This window comes from Stylophora pistillata, chromosome 1, assembly GCF_964205215.1.
Source record: "Stylophora pistillata chromosome 1, jaStyPist1.2, whole genome shotgun sequence".
Classification (NCBI taxonomy): Eukaryota; Metazoa; Cnidaria; class Anthozoa; order Scleractinia; family Pocilloporidae; genus Stylophora; species Stylophora pistillata.
Window position 1 is genome coordinate 38522102 of NC_142519.1, and position 22490 is coordinate 38544591.

Consider the following 22490-nt stretch of genomic DNA (forward strand, 5'->3'; position numbering starts at 1 on the left):
CAAACGACGTGACTATGATTGTTACCTCTCGAAAAAAAGGATAACAGGCGGACAGTGATGTCCAAGATCCGTTCAGATAGTTAATCCATCATATAATTTTGCTTGAACACGATTGGTTTAAACGTGAGCGAATATGCACCAGCTAAGAAAGGAACTTATCAAACGTATTTGCTTCATTGGGTTTTATTCTGAATGTTACATTATTTAGTCTCTGTTACGTAGAACCTGTCTCCATCGGTGATAAAACTGTTAATAAATAGTATTTCGCAAGAGAAAATACCCTTCACGTTACAATACACTACGGCTAGTTGAAACTCTGTTAATAATAATACTTGTCAGCAAGCCAACCAGATCTTTGTTTTGTACGTGGGAGGGGAAGGGAGGGCGAAAGGGCAGATAGAAAATAGAAGATGCAGAGAACCCATTGATGTCGTAACGATTCTGTCTCAAGGATTCGGTTCCGTTTTATTTATTAATTTTTTTCATGTAATTCTCATTGTGCCTGATAACGATAACCGTACTGAAATAGCAGAGTTGTGTCCTATGCATTTTCCACATGTCAGAACTGATTGCACAGATCCTATCTCTCCCCCCTCCCCCCGAACACACAAAGAGTCTGCTTTAAGAACTATTTTCAAACTGTGCATGTTCTTGTAACAGGCATCAGGACCAGGGACTTTTCAGCTGCCCCTTTCCTCCGCGGACAATCGTGGAAAATGCACGGGATTGACTTAAGAACCGAATTACGAAGTAAACCAATATCTTGCTTTCTCGGGGGTGACAGCAACATCTCGGTAATACCAATATAACAACTATTATTATCACGAAAACTCTCGAACAGTTTTGTATCCTTAATAAAGAGTCAGGTTTTCTGCTTTGCATAGTCTGTCCTGAGAACGTGACAGTCAACTATTGGGGTCAACGTACAGTTATTATTACGGTATATTCATCAGTATCGCTTGAGCATGGAGCACAAGAACGGAAACAAGGTATCAAGATTGCGTTAAGTCGAACGCAAAGCCAACCAAACAGTTTGAAATATTCCTATTTTCTGAAATATGGGGTTCCGCTTTTAGCTATCCACAGAAAAAAGTTCCTTGTCAGTGATATTTTTAGTGTCTAGCAATAAGATATATATATCTTATTAGACGTTTTGTTGTGTATTATTGCTGAGTATTTTTACGAGTTGTGCAGTATTTAGTAAAAATACTCAGCGATACTACACAACCAAACGTCTAATGAGTTATTTATTATCCAACCCGCCAAACTGTTACTTCAGGAGGCGGGACGGAATTGACGCGTTGTCGTGTTCCGTTTCTATTGTCTTCAATAAATGAAAACGTTTCCTGGTCGTCAAGCTTTTTTTTCTTCGTTCGATTCAACTAATAAACTTAAATCTATATTTGCCATCCCATTCCGACTCTTCGTTGTCAGAAATATGATTCAAATTGTCCGCCATCTTTTTCCCGTAACTTTAATCCAATTCTTCGCTTGCGCGTTGCGAGAAAACCTGTCTAACCGGCTTTCTGGAGTACAAATACCGCGTGATATTTGTACTCGTCTTTGGCGTTATTTGTCCTCTACGAATTGTAGTTGGATAACAAAAACGGATAACTGAGATACAAGCATGAGAGCAATAGTTAAATTAATTCAACATAATAATACGTTCTTGGGTGGGACGTTTAAAAACATACGCTCATCAAAAGCATAACATTGACTCGTATAACGAGTACTGTGCGCAAACTGAAGCACACGTTTAGCATTACGTAATTATTTCTGCATTACTTCTCTGTCGCCATTATCCGAAGTCATTTCTTCGTCAATAGAATCCTGAGGAGTGCCTTCAATCGGGAGGGTCTCGTCAAGATATTTGAGCAGGCCTCCATCAGCAAAGTCATCCACTGTGTGTCCCTGGCCAGTCATTACTCATCTAGTGGTCAGTAATCCTTCCACACCCACAGGGCCCCGGGCATGGATACGACCCGTACGGATACCTACTTTAGCACCTAAATAAAATAATGGTGTTTATTAAGTATCATGTACCTTTGAAGGACTCGATGAATTCCATCCCCGCCACCTATAGCAAGTTCCGCGACACACTATGCTCCTACGCAGGGCAAGAAAACCCACGATAATCAACAGGTAGAAAAACGGGCAAAGTGCATCCACGACCAAAGCACTGGAGCTCTACCGGGGTTTCAAGGTTCTAATGGACTCACGGGTGTACCTGGGAGGTAGGAGTCCCGATGCGCGCATAATTTCCCCTCCCTTTGTAAAACGACATTCAACAACATTCAAATCTTCAGAATCACTTTTGGAAAACTGCCCAAATCCAAAGAATCGTCATGGCATTAAATGTTTTCCGTGGCTAGATACTCCACTTGTTCGTCATTCTCGCCGCTTGAATGCAAACGCGCAAATACGCAGTATGAGCCATTTCACATAAGGGCGCGGAAATTCGTGACAGCGTCCCTATCCCTCTTCCCACCGCCTTTGAAAAATCCTACCTATGCATATCTTATTAGCAACTCTCCTAACAGGCAGCCATACAAATAGTATGAGACTAGTTCGGAGAATTTGGTATTGGATCAATAAATAATTCCCTAAGGAGAAATTCTAGGGCCCGTTTTCCGAAAGTCCCATTAACTGAACAAGCCCGAAGCCATATTTTACAATCAAAATTTAGAGAATAGATTCGCAGGTTCTGGCACTCTAACCAGTACATTTTGTTCTTTTAGCTGATAGTTTTATTGCACAATTTACAAATCTTCTGAAACCCCACACTGAATAACAACATATTCCTCCTATAGGAAACAGTAGCCGTAAAAACAGAACAGTTTTACCGGCCCGTTAATTTCACTGTACCTTGAGAAACGGGCGACGAGTCAATGATGGAAGTTAAAGGTTTACAAGCTTCTAAATTCCAAATGATTACATAAAAAGAATACGAAAGGTGCCACGCTACACGAAGAACACTGGGAATGGAAGATGTCATCATCATTACGGTGTCAAAATAAGAAATCTAATCCCATAACTGCCGTAGTTGCGCGCCTGCAACCTGTTTCCCGGACCTCTGATATCTATGAGCAAAAGTATCCCATTTTACCAATTAAGGATCGTCGCAAGTTACATTTTTTTTGCTTCAAGCCTCCCGAAAATTCGACAAGATTTTTATTTCCCTTTGGCATAATCTTTTAACCCTTCACAATCCATAACTAGAACCCTTGTTACTGGAACCGAAGCAAATTTCTCCTCCCATCGGGTCATTAATCAATTTTGCGCTCCACGAACTGAATCTTTTATTTTACTTAATGAACAGCAGTTGTGTTCCTGTAATAGCTAAGCACACTGTTTCATACTTACCCAGGCCAAAGGAATACCCATCGGAAAATCTAGTGATTGTGTTATGGAAGACACACGCACTATCCACAGCTTTTAGAAAGTAATCAGCAGTCCCCTCTAAAAATAAAATATTTTGATAAGGGGCTTTTAGTAATCGGCACAACGCAAACCATAAATGCATCTTGCGCGGCTTACAAATTTGCGAACTGAGCAATATGTAGTATAACATAAAAACTTGGAAAATATAAGTAAGTTGTCTATATTTTTCTGCGTTGCGCAGCTTACGTAGGTTCTCTTTAAGGATTTTACAAACAAAAAAACAAACAAACAAACATACGAAACATCACAGTGTAGAGATGATGGCAAACAGAAATAACCTCCAAAAATAGACCTTAGAATCATTGAAAGAAATTCCCCATACTGGAAACAAACGGACGTTGAATTGTTATAATGAAAACTTTAGCAAACGCTTAGTCAACATATGCGGCAAATTAAAATGGCGCGTGGCGTTAACATTGAAAGACTAATGTGTCTTACATGTAGCTAGCGGTGGATATTCACCTCGCTGCATAGCCACCCTCACTCGGTGAATAGCTCTTAAATATCACGAGAATTACCAAAAACACTGATGTAATAATTATTCATCACACTGTCATAGCTCCGCGAAATCGTTGCGATATAAACAGAGCTGAAAGAACCCTGATTACGGAGAGATTAAGTAATATATTCTTACCATTATCAGTGGTAATGACAGCGTGAGAGCTTCCACATTGATGGATGCGATCAATGGCTTCCTCTGTAGTCCTGACTACTTCCACTGTACACTCTAACTCGCTGTATTCTTTCTCTGTAGTCTTGGCCAGAGCCGGAGCCAGCGGTAAAGTCTTGACCAACTTGAGTCCGGCGTGAACTATTACCTTAAAAGAGAATCAATTAAACAAACAAATAAAATTAATACGAGAAATAAGAACAAAATTAGCAAACGGAGTCAGTTGGTGAGCTGGTGGTCTTAATAAGAAGGACGCACATTTTGTCCAGCATGAGTAATCAGCGAACAATAAAACAGCTCCGCTCTTCAATTTCACTCAAAGCTGTGTTTTCATAGTTTTGTCAAATTTCGTGATTTTGACGCTTAAAACGCATAGAGCGATGAAAAAAAAAAACAAAAACAAAATAAATTCAATTGCGCAAAATAACACAAAAATTCATAACCGTTGAAAAGTAACGCTCTAAAATTTCTTAGAAGCGAATTTCTCTCGCGCATTCATTTTTCATCACCCAAAGCATAGAGAGCAATATGGAAAAAGCGCATTCTGATGTTATAGTGTAAAGGTTAACGACTTACTCCTTTTTCCCTGAGAGCTTTTAGCATATGTTCCAGAAATGGTGACCGAACAAGATCCCTGTGGACTAAAAGGGTCTCCATAGCATTGCAAGCTGCAGGGTAGTCACATTTGGAATCCATTACTACAAAGGAAGAATAGAGTATACTGCAACCAAAATACAGACGATCGATGCCAAAAAATCAAGTTTAACAGATGTACCGTACGAGCATGATCACCCACAACGAAATGTTTGTCTCGGCAATCATTAAGCCAGAACGGAAAGCCATTGAAGAACGGTTTGGTTTAAAGATATTACCCGCGTTTAAACATCTAGTTGAATAGCGGGAGTTATCAAATGGTTTTTGGGAAAAAAAGCCAAAATTTTCGTATTTCACGATCCTTGAAGTAAGTAAAACCATGTGGTAAAGTTGATCCCCACACAAGCACCACAAGTAGTATCAAGGAAGTTATCGCTGAAGATTGCAGAATGCGGGTTCTTGTCGCGTTAATCGCACCCGAATCAAGGATAATTGGTTGGAAGAATGCTGCAAGTTTTCTGGACCAATCACAGAGCGAAGTTAAGTGCAACGAATGCAACCGTGGGTTATTACTACTTCCCATTAAAAATCGAGCAAAATCGGCAATGAAACGCTTTTTCACCAAGCATGAGGTACAATAATGAATTATATAATGCTCACCGATCTTTGTGGCCATTTCAAGATCTGTATCTTTGTCGACATACACGTGGCAAATTCCCTAAGCATGCCAAGAACAGGAATTTCTTTGCTCTGTCTGAATGCTCTCAATCATCTCACTGGAGCCTCGAAGGATGATTACATCCACGTATTTATCCAACTGATTAAGATGATTTACCTCTTCTCGAGTACTGACCTAACAGTAACAATAACATTTACACAGTCAGTATATAAAGACTACAGGACTGACACGGGTGTGATCGGCTCACAGAGTTCGATCACAGATCTGTGGCACGGCTTCTACGAGAAATGATCGCCGGTGAGAAGGGAGAGGAGGTTTGGGAAGGGTAGACGCCAAACCTTCCCAATTCAACGCTCTTCGTACCATCGCGCTTCATTTATTAGAGAAATTTCCACTTGAGTGTGAAAAGAAATTCGGAATTGTCTTCATCTTGGTTTAATTTACTGCGCCTTGTCATTGGTCCAGAAAACTCGTACAACTTCCTCGACCAATCGGATCCAGAACTACAACCAGAGGCGAGATGGTCGCTCAACCGCTTGCTTTTTTTTATTTGAGCCGTCATTGGCTCCTTGTGATTACTTGAGTTTTGTTTTACGATACCCAATCGAAAAGCGGTCTGAGAGAACTTCTGGAACAGGGTACCCACTTTGCTTATTCATGTTTTGGAAAGCAAAAGAATTGCGAAGTTCATCCCTGAGTAATTACTGAGAGCATCAAAGACATACTGAAACCTAATTAGTCCACATTCAGCGTGCGAAGTGAATTGCAAGGCAGTAAAACTCTGAATCAAAGTCAATGGCTGCGAGGAGGTCAGTCAATGGTAGTCAATAGAAAGTTTAAATTGGGAGCAGAAAATTGATGTATGAAAAGTTTATAAGGGCCCGTTTAATGTTTTAATCCTTCAGAAAAAGTTACTGCTGCCGGTTTACTATCACGAAATTATTTGACTCTCTCTACAAATGACAGTAAAAATTGTAAACATTTAATGACGTCTGTTGAGGCGAAAAAACAACAAGGATGTTGGATTAGTGTCAGCTAATCAGCCTAAGCACCGTCACAAAACTTACCAAACTGAAAGCTTGGGGGAGGGGGAGGGGGGAACGTACATGGACAAAGCCTCTGCAACAAGACTGTGAAGACATCTGTTGCTGTGATAAGCTTCTTTACCACCATTCAGAAGCAAACCGTTGCCTGTGCTGATGGCTAAACAGGCCACCTTGGAGAAAAAAATTCCAGCTTATGAAGAGACAAATACATGAACAAACAAAACCAGAGGGAAAAAATCCCTTTCGTTTTCCGTGGGTAAGGCTCAAAATCCCTGGTTTTATAAAAGCAGGATTTTTATGTTTTCAGATTACTTTGGATCAAGAAGAAGTCAACAGGAACACACAAAAAAAGAAAAAACAAAACAAAACAAAACGAACGAACGAACAAATACTTTTCATATCTAAACACCAGGTAAGTCAACTTCTAAATCTTACAATACTTTGTAAGGAATAGGATGAGAAACATTTAAACCTACTACAGCTGTACCTGCACTAAAGCAGCTGGGCAAGATCCAAAAATCACAAGAAGCCCTCCAATTGGAATAGTTTCTTGTTTCAGCTTTCAACCATAAGCGATTTTGGTTCGTTTTAGCACACGACCCAAGATGTTGTGCGAGGAATTCGCAATCTGTCTCAGTCCCTGAGAAAGGTTTTCAAGTTTGGACGGACGGTGTCAAAAGTAATCTGTCCATCATAAGGGCACTTAAGTGTCTCTCAAACCGAGCATAGTCCAGATCTTTGAAGTTTGCATCTAGAATTTGATCCTTGCGTTCGATAAGAAGGTCGGTTAATTTGTAAATGATTCTGACCCGCTAGACAAAACACGTAAAAGAAAAACAAAGGCGCATCATTTAAACTGCAGTACTGCGCGTGACGTTTGAATGTTGAAATGATACATGAGGCGCGAGAAGACTCAGCTTCAAGTCGTGCTCTAAACCTGGGCCGAGCCAGTAAGAGAGAGAAGATGTTGGCAAAAGCCGAACACTACCCCTCAACCAAAGGGAATTCTGGGTTATTTTGGTCAAACATTTCGTCGACAACCATTCCGTGCATTTTTTTTGCCTATAAGTCTGGATAATTTGAAATGGTCCAAAGAAGCCTGCTGAACAGACATTATTTGTTTGGCGTTTATCAGTGGAACGGAGGTAAGCGCGAGACAAGCGCGGAGTGCCAGTCGCGTGTGAGGGGAGAAACGTGTTACTTCACGCTCGCCTCGCGTTTGCCTCCGTTCGTCTGAACAACACAAAAGGATTCTGCCTGCTCTGCAGGCTAGACCTGAACATGGAATTAACTTAATAGCATACAACTGTTCCGCCTTAAGCATTTTCAATAGTCTACAGCCGTACCTGGTCAGCGGTCAGTGCTTGCAGAGCTCTTACCCCTTTGCGAGCTATGAAAAAAGCGATTTAATTAAAGAAACCTAAAAACACATTTACGCAGAAAAAAAGGAAAGCAGAATTACAGCAAGCAATTCTATAAAACTAGTATATCCCGAGAAGAAGGTGCAAATTTACAGTCACAGGATCAACCTGGACCACTTGGAATATCATCACGCGCGAGTTACCACAAATTTTCAGGAGGGAGGGGGGAATGGGGGAAGTTACTGAAAGGCTTAACCAGACACTGTAATCACTAAAAACACTCGGTATCTAGTTCAGGATGCACACTGAATGAAAACGCTGATATGGCATTTTTACAAAAACTGCCCCCAATCTGGCATCTAAAATCAATAATTTCACAGAACCCTATGTGGACATCCCAATCTCCTCTTTAATTGTTTGATTTCAGGATCCTGTCCCTCCAGCGTTTCTTAATATTTAAGTTAAGGTCGAGATCAACTCTGTATCAGATAGCCGCTAGAGTTTGAGAATTCTAAACATAAAAGTATCGCAATCAAGTCTCGATCTAATATAAAGCGCTCTCCGATTGGCCTGCTGCCTTAAGTTTCCAACCAATCACTATAACGTAAACTACAACATGACGATGACATGGACTAAGGTACAATCTGACGTACCTGCCGCAGCCTGATTCTCTACAGATGGCCCTGGTTCTTCGACCATAATGAAGAATGCTCCAACTTTTCGGCTATTCAGGACTTGACGAATGACGTAATCACTTCCTGTACCATTGGCTATAACTACACTCGTAGCGCTCTTTGGTACCCAGGTTGCAGCCTGAACAGCCATAAAGAAGGTAAAAATAAAATGGTTAAGTTACGAGAGTTGAAATAATTCATCGTTATTTTGTAAACCTTTTTCTCTGAGAGCAAATCGAAGACACGTCCTGCGAAACTGTTTCGATCTCTCTTTCCCAAAGATTCAAACGTAAACTTGCCTTTGCAAAGGAATCATAACACGATTTTTGACTCGTACTAAATTTAGCATAAAGCCCCGTTCACACCGTGCTGTGACTTTCTGTCATCGTTCTGCCTTGCGTCCACACTAATCCGAAAAAATTCTCCACTGAAAACAGAGATTTTCAAACTACAGATAATTTTAAAAACGGCACTATAGGCCATACGGTAACTAAAATGTACTCAAAGAATAATTGAAAAGAGGTAGCTGTGTACGGATAGTCCAAAATTGAAAGGATTTGGCTGCATGTAAATTTCAGTACCTGTCTGCCTGCCTTGAAGTTTTCCTCAAGATTTAGTATCTTTCTCGTTTGTACTTTTTTGTGATTTTATTGAATCAAAAAGACTGGTCTTTCACCATGTTTTTGAATGACAACTTGTTCCTTGCAAATGGGAATTTCAATGCTGCGTTCCAATAAAATTTACCTGACCTCCCCTTAAAGAGTATCCGGTGCTCTAACAATCCTCGCTCATGGACGGTCAATTTTCTAAAGTTCCCCCTTCATACTCTTTGCAAACTTGTTTCAAACTACTGGAAGTACACACTTTCACTTTAGACTCCATGCCTCCCCTGCCAACACGTGACTTTTCTCCAAATTCAATGTTACTGACGTCCGCTGGCCTGAATGTGTCTAGAAGGCGAGACTCAGGCAAGTCGGGAGGGCCGCTGTAAATGCCCTGTATATCTGATAATATCAACAGCAAAAATCTGCCTTCATTTCCACTGATAGCAAGGAAGATAAACTATCATTGTCCTTTACACTTATCACCTGATGAAAACAACGAGAATCGAATCTTTTTTAAGAGCAGTGGAATAACAGTCACGTTATTATCAAATCCATATTTACGTTGAAGCTTAACAGTAACATCAGGAAGTCACAGATGAAAGTTAAGTAAAACCCCAAAGCAATTCCGTATTACTTTCAGCACACAATAATTGAAAATTGCTCCAACAATTTTATCTACAGCTAAGATTCCTACACGCTTAGAACACCTGCAGACTTGTATCTGTCATGTTGAGGATTCAGTGATTGTTCTCAATTTTGTCAGTGGCTATTTGCTGGATCAAAAAAGTGCACAATTTGTTTTTGTCAGTAAAAAGTTTTCCACGCGTTTTTTTCACTCCAAATTGCATCCTATGTCGTTTAATTACCGATAAATAGATGTTGAGAATTTGAGAATTTAGCGTCACATCAAGCTAAAAACTCTCTGACTGATAAGTAATGTCTGCAGCTCCTACGATCTGATGAACACTGAATGATGGTTAACCCTGCGGGTGACAAGCATCTAATTCTTCTTACAATAATTATGACTGCTGAATCAAACATTACAGTACTGAGAATAAAGCAAATGATCACCTACTGCAGAAGCTACTGATCGTTCAACAAACTCTCCTAGTCAGTACCGTACTGGTGAACAGTGTGGAGAATTTGCTGACTGATATTGTAAGAACAAGATATCTGTTAATCTCTTCTAAAAGTCCATTGACTAAGATTATAAACAAGACTTTCACTACTAGGCTGCTTTCTGTAACAAAATTCCAAATTTTTCTTACTAGAAGAACAGCTCGTACTGAGTGACTATTTTGCATGACTGTTTACAATGAGCAAGCAACAAGGCTTTGGAATCAACATAAACATGGACATTGACAGGAACAGCAAACAATCCTACGAGTGAGATTAATTCAGACAAAAGACAGAGTCACCAAGGAAACTAAAGATAAATTGTGATAAATAATTGTGCTTAGAATTGGTGGACCCTTGAACTCCAAGAAGTGATCAACATGTAACTTCTCCCAATAATATTCAATAATATCCAGCAAACAGGTAAAGAGAATACTCAAAACTTATCAAGTAGAATTTGTTATTGTGATCTAACACCAAATTCTTGTAACTAATTTACAAAGGAAATGTGTAGCAGCTATAAGAGGAATTAGCAATCAGCTCTTAGGATTAATGATAAAGGGTTAAAAGCTAAAAATGCCAGGCTGACACAATGCAGCTATGTGCTAATGCCAAAAAATGCATGACACGCTAAAATACCAGGTCAATCTCTGATATGCCAGAGCATAATATAAACTTTTCACTTGCTGATCCACAAATTAAAGGTAATGTTCTCAAAGTTTGACAATAAAATAAACATGTACATGCTGTACTTCAGTTAATTATTAGGCCTCTCAAGTTTAAAGAAACTGCTAAAATTAATACATATTTTTTAGGATTCTTGGAATTGATAATAACCGGGAAACAGAAAGTAATTAGTTTCAACATTTTGTCTTCACTAGCGTTAACTACAACTTCTTGTGCCAACTGACCTCTCTAAATGATGCTAAGTGACTGAATTAGGGATTTGTGATTGAAAATGTTACTCACCGGTGCCCAGGCCATCTTATCAAATTGGAAGAAAAGTGCATGTAAGGGAAGGAGACAGTGACAGTGTTAGAAAAGTTCATTGTCTAGCTTTTAACTACATTCTCACTGAGCTAAATTCTACATAAAACTGTCTTAAGTTGAACTGTTTAACAAAATGTTATTTAGGTTGTCTATGATGACGAGTTTCATGTTTTTTGGCTACTATGTTCATACAATTGGACAATTTCTTTGGTTCCTTTGGCATGGCAATTCCACAATAATGTACATATAGCTTACTCATCAGCTTTCTGAAAACTCTGTCCAATCATTTTCAGTTCCACTTCATTATGTGGCAACCAACAAGTCCTCCAGTACATGGAGAATCTTAGAAGAATAAGTTACATGTATGCAACTGGGATCAAGTGGATGGGTGGTGCACACTGCCTCTTTTTGCAATTTGAGCATAATGAAGACCAAACAAGACTGAATAATTATGAAGAATAACTCATACATGAGGTATCAAGTGGAACGATAGGTGCATACTGTCCCTTGCAATAAAAACAAAACAGAGATGTGCAGCCCAAAGAAAACTTGAATGAAACTACAGCAATGGATGAGTGTATCTAGAAATCTTTTACACTGTCTTTCCCCCTCACCCAACCCCTCCAGAGACAGTGACATCTTACCACTAAGCCAGGGGAAAGGACACAGCCTTTCATCCTATGCTCCCCATGTCCCATATTGCTATAATATCCAACAGAAATTATCACTGAAACCTCTTTTATCTGCTCTCTTCAGAAATCAATGATTTTCTGCTTTAAAAAACATATCATGATATATGCTCATGGGAGGAAATCACTGCTTAATGGTCACAAATGATTTCTACCAATTTAACTTCAGTGTTGTGTAGTTGCAAATGATATCAACACTCATACAGCAGAAGAGACCCCACTAGCCTGCAAACACTCTGGCCCTGACGTGTTATCAGCACTGTGGCCAAGCATTTCTTCAACCATGGGCAAGTTTAATGCCTTGCGCAAGGCAAGCCATCTACTTGACAAATCAACAGTGGTTTAGTGTGTTCTGTACACTTATTAACAATGATATTTGTCATCACAGAAGTCAAAATGTTGTGGACGCACGCGACTGTGAACAAACTTTGATCACTGTGAAAATTAATATCGTTGTAGATAAGAGTACAGACCACACTTAACCACTATCAATTAATTTATTTTAACCATAATATCAATGTCAAATAAATTGGTTCTAGCAGTCCATGACTCGATCACTGCGTGAGCAGCACTGTATGTACTCTTGTGGACAGTGGCAAATTGGCCAATGCCATCGAGACACTTAGACACTGACAAATTGGCCAATGTCTTTGGGACACTTTGACAGTGACAAATTGGTCAATGCCATTGGGACAGTTAGTGACAAATTGGCCAATGCCATTGGGACACTTAGACAGTGACAAATTGGCCACTGCCATTGTGACAGTTAGTGACAAATTGGCCAATGCCATTGGGACACTTAGACAGTGACAAATTGGCCAATGCCATTGGGACACTTAGACAGTGACAAATTGGCCAATGCCTTTGGGACAGTTAGTGACAAATTGGCCAATGCCCTTGGGACACTTAGACAGTGAAAAATTGGCCAATGCCATTGGGACACTAACAATCATTGCTAAATCCCTTGAAGACCTCTCATTAGCTCACATTGCTCATTAAGACCTCATATTGCCCCACAGGCAAAGTCAGGCAGAAGCACCTGTAAATTGATGGTCTGCTTGCGGGCTAAGTCCTTGCCATTCTTAAAATTTCAGTTTTGTTTCAAGTGGTTTTCTTCAGAAGTTGCACACGTTTAACTCCCCTTGAGTTTGCCAGGAAATGATCCTCCCTAGGGTGGATGTGAAAAGGTTCTAGAGCTGCTTATTTTAATGCCATCCACCTAATATAGCTAACTAAACTATTCTGACTTGAAAAGCAAGTTAAGTAGTAATATTTGAAATAGTTTTGAAAAACAGAAGAAAAAACATTTCATGAATGTTCCAAAATGACAAACAGGTCAGGAAATTTCCTAGGCAGAAAGATAACTGATATAACACCATGAGCTGGAATTAGTGATTATAACAATTTAATTGTGTAAAATGAAAGAATTTGTAAATGGCAGTTAAACATCTGTAAGTGCACCTGACAAATAGTAAAAACACTCAAGGGCAAATATGATTGAAAAAATTCTAGAATAGGATGTGCAGTTCATGAAATGATCTAACTTACATCTCTATTTGGTGAAAAAGTTATTAAATTACTTTCAATTGATGAGCACAATTCATACCAATAAATGACACCTTTTGAAGACCAATTTTAATTTCAATCAGGTTAATCTGCTACAAGCAAGAGAAAGAGAGTGGAAAGCCAAGCTGAGTAAAGGTGAAAGAATTTGCTCAATATGTAGATTGTAGAATGGCTTATTTAAATGCTGTGAGGAAGTGTTAGTCAAAAAATTGCTAAAAAGACCCTACCACAAATTTTTAATTTGGATAAAAAATATTACTGACACAGCTGCCTTGAGTTTCTAATAGTGGATGTACAATATATTTAATTTGGCTTTAAACAGGCTCATTAGATTTGCGGGCCAGAAATTTGCCACAACTACCAACTGTCAAATAACAGGATCCCAAATTTCAAATCTAATTCAGAGCTCAGAATTAAATAATAAAAAAAACCTTTTGAAGCTTCTGAAAGTTAGGAGACAAAAACTAAAGAGCTTATTAAGAATTTTTTATTGATATAGAGTCTTTGCTATGAATCATGAAGAGGAGAGATATTTCACAGACCACATGAAGCTGCAAGATCAAGTACTAACTTTTCATATTAAAGGAGACAGACAGATAACTTGTAATAACCTTTTCTTAAAAACTTAATATTGAAACCTAGAAGTATCTTAGCCAATTGATGGTACATTTCATAAAAGGAAAAATTGTTTATTTGCTTCTTGTTGTTAATCCTGTTGCAACTAACAGTTTGTGTGAGTGTTTTACTAAAAATTAGCATTTTTGGAAAATTCTCACTCTCTTAGAAAATTCATTCCCCATTTTGTGTTTCACTCAGCTGTCTGATTACCATTACATTGTGGTCTACGGCTAAGTAATGAGAGACAATTTCGCACAGCATAGGCACATGACCTAACAGCTACATTTACCTTCCTATACGCTACTGTAACAGTATAAATGTTAATGATTAAAAATAATATAATAAAATAATAAAATTAATAATTCAGTTTAATAAAAAAATATTTCAACTCAAAATCATTTCAAATAACTGATGGTTTGATTTGTGTTCTACTTAGTTCTACGGATAAAAATAGGCCCCTACTAAGGGAATTGCTTCAACTGAAATCCTCTTAAATTTGTCAAGAGTAGAGAATAGGATTGTGGAGGTTCAATAGTTTTCACCTAAAGTAAAAAAAAAGTAACTGATCAAAGAGACAAAAATAATGTTATTAGGTGATGTTGCAGTCCATCTATATGCTCAAGAAAATCCTGTCATCCTATTTAAGGCAAACTCTGCAACACTTTATTTTGAAATTCAATTGAATGTCTGAACTGTGAGTGCCATTTCAATGAGCCATGAAAGTACATCATATTATATATATCCATCCACATCAAGTTATAGTATATTTGATTATTTGAGCATTATTATTGAAGATGATTTGATACAGTGTAGTGTGATCATGCAGGTGAATATATTCCTGAGAAGGCCTCTGATGATCAGATGACCTTCTGCTAAGGTTGTCAAAATGTCAGTCGGCCTGACTGCCTACAACTGTTCTTCTCAAGTCTACCCTCACCTTAACAATCACAATACACAATCTAATATTTCCCCTACAATCAGCATTCAAATTAGTTGACACATCATGTTTGTCAAGAGTAAGAGTCCTGTTTCCATCGCACTCTAAACAATTAACAGATCCCCCCTCCCCCCATTCAATGTCAGCCAAATGTTCATGAAATCACGATACAATATGTGACCTCTCACGGGAAAACATTCCGAACAGTTAGCCGTTCACCAGCTGTTCATTGGCCGTTCGACTGGATTGGCATGCCGTTTGAACGCCTCAAGCTATCTGTTCTTGAATATTCATCATCCGTTCAAACCGTTCGAGCTATCCGTTTAAGAAACTTCATCATCCGTTCGAACGCCTGTAGCTATCCGTTCTTGAATATTCATAATCCGTTCGAACGCCTCCAGCTATCCGTTCTTGAATATTCATCATCCGTTCAAACGGTAAATTGAGCTATCCGTTCAAGAAAATTCATCAGCCGTTTACTTGGCACTTTGGCAACCATGGTAGAAACATTTGCAGTGTGATCGCAATCCATATCTTCTCTCGTTGAATGCTCCATTTAGTGATTGTGTGAAATGGCGGTAATTGACACAAGTTGTTAGCAGTTACCATTTAGGCAACACATTTTTGATGGAGTGACAGGGAAGCTGGGATTATGGAAATTTAAACCCGAACTGAAGTTATCGTATGCTTTTTGCGTGCAAGTTCCTTGGTTGTACCTTATCTTAATCGGTCGAATTCGATAATAAAAATATTAATTATAATCCATTTGAATGCGCCGAAAGCGAAGTCGAGTTATTCAAACAACTGAGTTTCGACTCGTTTCAAGTGATCTTTTCACAGATTGTGTCAAATACCTCGCGTTACTTAACACCTTGTCACCCAACGTGTGACGCTTTCATGAAATAATCCTTCGCTTTGGCTCAAGACGAGAGTTTGGGATGCCTGTGTCGGCATTCGTTTTGACAAAACCATCTGTTCAAACAATTTCTACAAGCGATCACTTATTTGACTGCTTAGCCGTTTATCCATTCGATCTCATCTGTGAGGCTCATCTCAGTGTTTGAAAAATTAGCCGTTCATCTGTTGGATATTTTCATTAGCCGTTAATCCATTCAACCTAATCCGTTCGAAAATTTTAATTAGCCGTTCATCTGTTCATCCGTTTGAAAATTTTAATTAGCCGTTAATCCGTTCGACCTTGTCCGTTCGAAAATTTTCACTAGCCGTTCATCCGTTCGAAAATTTTAATTAGTCGTTCATCCGTTCACAGTATCCGTTTCGAACAGCTTTCCTAGCTGTTCATCGGCCGTTCGCTTGCCATTCCGTTCACTGTTCGAATGGCTACTGTTAGGAACGTTTTCGCGAGAGAGGTCACATATTGTATTTTTATTTGGGGGGAGGGGGAGGAGGGGGCAAAATGGTGAACTTACTGTAGCGAGGGCAAAAGAGATAAAATTGAAACAAACAGAAAATAAAATTGAAGCAATTAGGGGTTGAAAAGATCAATGTGTCAACAGTTTTGTTGCCAATTGTAGATTCAAACCATAAACTGTAAAATAGATTTGATTGTACTCACCCCAGCCAAATCTAGATCCATGCCTGGAGGGGATGCTACCACATCATTCTCATTTATAATGGGAGTACAGTTCATAGAGATTAACTTCTCCACTGTTGATCTCAAGTTATCCAATGAGTATTTATCAGAAACACCCTGTTTTGTTATCAGCACCTGAAAAGCACAATCAATTTTTCTTAATAATTCTAGTTATGATAAATATTCAGTGTATTTCATAACGATAACAATAACGTTACTTACCGTGGACAAAACACCTAGCTGTCAAGCTCATTTACAGGTTTTAGACACAAGATAATCAGATAATTTACAATAATATCACTAATTATCCCCCCCCCCTCAAAACAGGCACTAAAAAAAAATTAAAACTACAAAACAAAAAAGTCAAATAGCAGGAAAATTGAAACTGAAAAAAATTATAAACTTTACACCTAAAAAATTAAAAACTAAAAAATAAAATAAAAAAACTATAAAGCTAAAGAATTTAAAAACAAAAAAAACTACAAACTACAGTGTATGCTTGGACACTACACTCATGCTTGAAAATGTGTGATAACAGTACACTGACTCTGAGAAAGAAAAGTGGGACACGGGCGAGTATGTAGAATTGAATGTACTACAAATGAACGATTTGTGGCCAAAAGTTCCAGAGGAAACAAAGACTTGAAACCCTGACTTGAGTTGTGTTCACAGCAAAGGTGAGAAATAACACAAGCCGTGTGCGCACCAATCACAACTTTGAATGTGACTTCAAATGTGTTTAACCCTCACTATTAAAACAGATGGAAATATAAGATATACTCTGATGATCACCTGTTTCTGCACATTCCGAAGCGTTCCCATGTTTATGATTATATTTATGTTCTATGATTTTGGCACATCTGTCAACATGAGACTTTTTGCATCACAATAAAAACTTTTATGATTATATATGGAATCCAAGAGGCATTTGAGGTTAGAAAGCAAATCTAGGAGGGACAATTTGCAATTAACATAATTGACCGCTACCTTGTGAAAAAATGTCTATTAATGTTAAGATTTACTAAAACTTCATTTGAATAATAAATTTCATGATAAACGTATATATACATGTATGACTATGTATATCTCTTGGTACATTTTGTATAGCATACCTTTTAGTGAACCGAAGTCTTAAGCCTCTAAAATTACTCCTTGTCTTAAAACCTTTACATTCAAGATATTGAGGATTTCTTGAAATTATTTGATTGCCATTCATGGGGCATGAAATTGATTCTGGTGACTTTCTGAGGAAACTAATAATTAAGTCATGAAAGTAGACTTAAAAGAAATTCATGGGTCACGAAAGTAGGCTTTTAAAGAAATTGATGGGTCATGGAACTCATTCTGGTGACTTTCAGGGGAAATTCATGCCTCATGAAAGTAGACTTAAAAGAAATTCATGGGTCATGGAATTCATTTAGGTGACTTTCAGGGGAAATTAATGGGTCATGAAAGTATAGGCTTTTAAAGAAATTAATGGGTCATGGAATTCATTTAGGTGACTTTCAGGGGAAATGAATGGGTTGTGAAAGTAGACTTTAAAGAAATTCATGGGTCATGAAGTAAGCTTTTATAGAAATTAATGGGTCATGAAATTCATTCTGGTGACTTTCAAGGGAAATTCATGGGTCAAGAAAGCAGGCTTAAAAGAAATTCATGGGTCATGAAAAAAATTCCCCCCATTACTGGAAAATTCTGGGCTTAAAATAACCCAATGAATTTTCATTTTGCAGTACTCCTGGGCCATGAAATGATCTTAATGGGTTTTTCACTAGAAATTCATGGAATTGTCATAAAACTACTAACAGCTCATAGTGATATCTGTGACTAGAGATTCCTCATTATTTCTTCTGTGATGTTTTCCACATGATCACCCCGTAAAAATCTCTTAATACACTTAGTAAGTAAGTTTGAGTTTTGAACCTCACTAATCTCTTGCAATAGTCTTTAAAACATACCTGTCCACATGTCAGGCCATACTGCTGAAACACAACTTCATAGAGCGATAACAATCCTCCCTGTCCTACAGCAGCACATGCTCTTGGTTCAATGTAAGGCCCTGCAATTGACTGCAAGAACACAGTATTGCTAATATTGAGTACAGGTCTAGTAGGTACTTGTAAGTAATAATGAGGCTCATGATAAAAAAAAAAAAAAAAAAAAAAAAAACTGTTCTTAGGGCTCGAAATTGCGACCAATACAGTCGCTTTTGTGACTTAATTTTTATGTTTGTGACTAAAAAATTATTCCCTAGGAGTCGCAAAATAATTTGCGAGTAGAATGAAAAAGCCAGCAGTCGCTACTTTGCCCCTATTTTTGCCGAAATAAATAAAGAAATGAAATATATATTGTCGTGTGCCTTGATTATCCTAGACATTTGAAGATATAGGGTAAAATTGTGCCTAATTTATCCGAAATGTTGTCCACGCAACGCCATTACCTCGATCGGCCGCCACTGCAGCGATCTCCTCTTCATACCTCGAGGCATTAATTGGGTCAAAATGTGAAGCCAGAGCCACGCAGAATAACCTACGAATACGCATGTGTCATAATGTGTCACATCACATACAGTGCCCAGTGCCCCAAACTAATGCACGGATTCAAACATGGCAGAGCAGGGTCTCTCTTTTGACAATGCTGGAAGAAGTACTTTTCTGTTGTTGTTTAAGTGCAACTCAGAATCGTACATCTTAATCTCTAAATGCGCGATACATCACCTGTGAATTTTTTTTGTGTTAGGACCGTAACGATGACAGTGGAGACAATGCAGAATCCGGCGCCACCAAAAAAACAAAAACGAGTAAGATGCCCCTATTTCAGTCGGCTTTTATCACTCTAGTAGCTGATCACTTGAACGTGCGAAATTACGTAAAATACATCGATTGCAACTGACTAGAGATTGTAATGTAACAACAAAATCCACTTTTGCGAATTGGGGTTGGATAAAGGACCATGAAAGCTTTTAGAAAAAGTGAATTAGAATTTACTAAATTTTCCTCCTATTTACCCACTCCTTAAAGTGGGCCCCTAAAAGAAATGGAAGTCTTTCAGTTGTACTTTTTAAGCATTTCTATATTGTATACTCGGATGACATTCATAGTTTCCATCAGCCAAGTTCTCGATGACGATTGATGACAAATTCATAATTTGAATGAGCTCCAGACGTACCGATCGTAACATAATTTTAATAGATTGTCTTTAATAGGCTAGCCTGACGACGGTTGCTATTGTTACGATCTTAGAATTAGCTCTACAGCTACAGTACCAAGTGATCATTCAACGCAAGAGCTATCATCGCAGAGCATTGCAAGTGTTTTTTTTTTTGAAAATGTGTGAAAGTTGTATCCTAAGGGTGTTGATTGATGTGATGTTTGAAATTAATCGTTATCAGTTATATACTAACATAATATTTCGTTGATATTACAGCTGCACTTTATTCAGAATGCAGGTGAGAGATCCAAGGTAGACTCTTGCACCCGACTGTCCCTTGAAAAAAGGGTTAGGACAATTTGAGGGGCAAGGATAACCAACCTAGGTCTCATTTTGAGGCTCTTTTGAGATATGATTAATGTAAAACCTGTTGGAGAAACAAAAGGCTTCTTTTTGTCCTTGGTAAAAGAAAGATTAAATCCAAAAAACAAAAACAAAAAAAAGATAGATCTAGAGGAATGGTTCTCCACCAATCTGTAACTCATATTCCAAAAAGTTAGGCAAATCTGAGCGAAAATGAAAACAGCCTAAAATTTGACATAGGCTAAGTTTGCCTCTGGCCCCTTAATTATTTATGCATTATGGATATAATGAAGTACATCTCTTGCTCAGTTTTAGAGATAATTTGGTTCCATGCCCCTGCAAGCAGAGGTTTCTTGATCAGCTGTGTGGCAGATCTGAGATTTAATAAAAGGGAGGTATAAATTAAATTATGCCCTGTGACAGCTTTGATATCTTTATTTTACTAGATAAATGAATGGTACACTCGGACAAAGATGCCAGTGGTACTGATTTGCTTGAAAAATGGATAGCCATGTTTTTCATGTAAGTAACAATAATTCTGTTTTCATGTAGGATTAAAATACCTTGCTGGCAGTTGTCATGTTTGCTATTTTCAAGTGGTAATTGCAAGAAAGCTTTGAATGAATTAGGATAAGCTGTGTAAAAAATGCTGATGTGGCATTTTCAAATGGTTTATTAATGATTCTTATTCATTTGTAGGTCCATCAGAATTAGAGTCATTTTTTTTGTCCTTTGTGAAAAGTGCATTTCAAAGAAGCATTGTGAAGTCTTTTGGAAGAAGATCTGATCGATGTAAGTTCAAGAACTATTGTGTGGTGATTATTTGATTAGTGAAAAATGATACATGTAAATTTTTAGCTTTGTTTAATGACACAACCATATGATCTATGGTTTGACACAACCATGATGATTTATGGTTGTGTCATATGGTTGTAGTATGACACAACCATAAATATCCAAGTCTTGAACAAGAAAATAATTAATGAACCAGTTTTCTAGAAAAAGAAAATTGATATATATGTGTGTACATGTACCAATACTTGAAGGGTTTTTTGTTTTTAAAATTTATGGCAGTGGCTGAAAGAAATGTCAACCAGTTACAAGAACTGGATGCACTTAAGGAATAAAATTCCAATTCAGGCTGATTATTCAGACTACTCAGTGTTCCTGACCTGAGGTCACTTGTTGTTTCAGCTGTAAGAAGTAGCAATGGCAAGTCTAATGTTAAGAGTTAATTTACAAAAGAAAGCAGCTTTTGTTGTTATCAGCATTAAAAAAGTTTTTTGAATTGTCTAGGAGTTATGTAGCTCTTAAAATGGCTGATAATAATGATATAGATCGAGCCAAATTGTAAGTAAATTTCACAAATCGTGAGTTATATTTTTAATGGCACTGCAGTTATAATTTTTGTACTGCATGGTTATCAAGGGAAATTTAAAAGGAAAACAAAAAAAAAAAATTTATTTACATTGGCTCTTCATTGCTACAGTGAAATCCCATGTAAAGCAGACACCCTGTTTTAATGGACACTAGTATAGCTGGTCAAAAATATTATTTTTCCATATTTGCTGTAAATGTAAACTGAACTTTTATTCAGAGGACAGGTTTATTAATTAGCATGTTGATACTTAAACAGAGCTGATAACTTCTTTAGTACCCAAATTTAATCCTTTTGAGCTGACTTTTATAGATATTTTTTGAGGGATATTTGATATATTGCAGGAAGACCATACAGTTAAGTACTTTATAAGTAAGTTTTCTTGTTGCCTGGTTTACAACCTAATTGGGCCTTATGTGGAAAAGGTTTGTGATAGTCAAGTGTTCAATCTACCCTATACTTACTGAAGCATGCCAGGGTCTTTAACCATACATTGCATGCTGATTGTTTGTGTAGCAATCTGCTGTAACAGAGCACAAGAAGACTTCATCATTCTCCAAAAAAAAAAAAAATCATTTTTATAGAGTAGCTTATCATAATTTGAATATGCTTGATGCACTTACTGACCCAATCATGATCATATGGAGTCAATTATAAACTGGCTATCAATTTCACAATTTGGTAGAACCAGCTGACTCGACTGAGGGTTTAATATGGGGGGGACACTAATTAGTAAGGGTCTTGAGATTGCCCATTTAATGCAAGTTTTACTGTTACAGTCATATAATTGGTACTTTTTTACAGGAAAAAACTCAAGCACTTTGTCGTGATATTGCGTTACACGGTCACGCTACTGGGCCGATGAACATATATATATTTAGAACACTTAGGAGACAACGACAACACACGTGGCGGCAGTCGAGTTCGCACAATAAACAACCCTTTTGAGTTCACAGAATCGTGACATGGTGTCAGAAGTGGGATCTGTTCACCCCTAAAGATGACAGAAGCAGCTGAAG

At 37.9% G+C, this 22490-nt stretch overlaps 2 long non-coding RNA genes and 1 pseudogene across 4 annotated transcripts in view; 2 read left to right on the forward strand and 1 right to left on the reverse strand.

Moving 5' to 3' along the window:
- The window catches only part of LOC148742395 (uncharacterized), a 280537-nt gene that overhangs the window by 230944 nt on the left and 27103 nt on the right, over positions 1 to 22490 (forward strand). The window lies entirely within an intron of this gene.
- LOC148742405 (delta-1-pyrroline-5-carboxylate synthase-like) lies at positions 168 to 19087 on the reverse strand (annotated as a pseudogene). The gene is made up of 14 exons (XR_015999737.1): positions 19021 to 19087; positions 18539 to 18649; positions 16563 to 16715; positions 11156 to 11170; positions 9330 to 9553; positions 8445 to 8604; positions 7777 to 7820; positions 6918 to 7242; positions 6448 to 6600; positions 5366 to 5558; positions 4688 to 4809; positions 4076 to 4259; positions 3364 to 3459; positions 168 to 2006 (listed from the first exon to the last, which is right to left on the reverse strand). The product of XR_015999737.1 is annotated as a delta-1-pyrroline-5-carboxylate synthase-like (transcript).
- On the forward strand, positions 19127 to 22295 carry LOC148742406 (uncharacterized). The gene is made up of 5 exons (XR_015999701.1): positions 19127 to 19380; positions 20007 to 20078; positions 20540 to 20615; positions 20793 to 20885; positions 22276 to 22295. It is a non-coding gene; the product is annotated as an uncharacterized LOC148742406 (long non-coding RNA).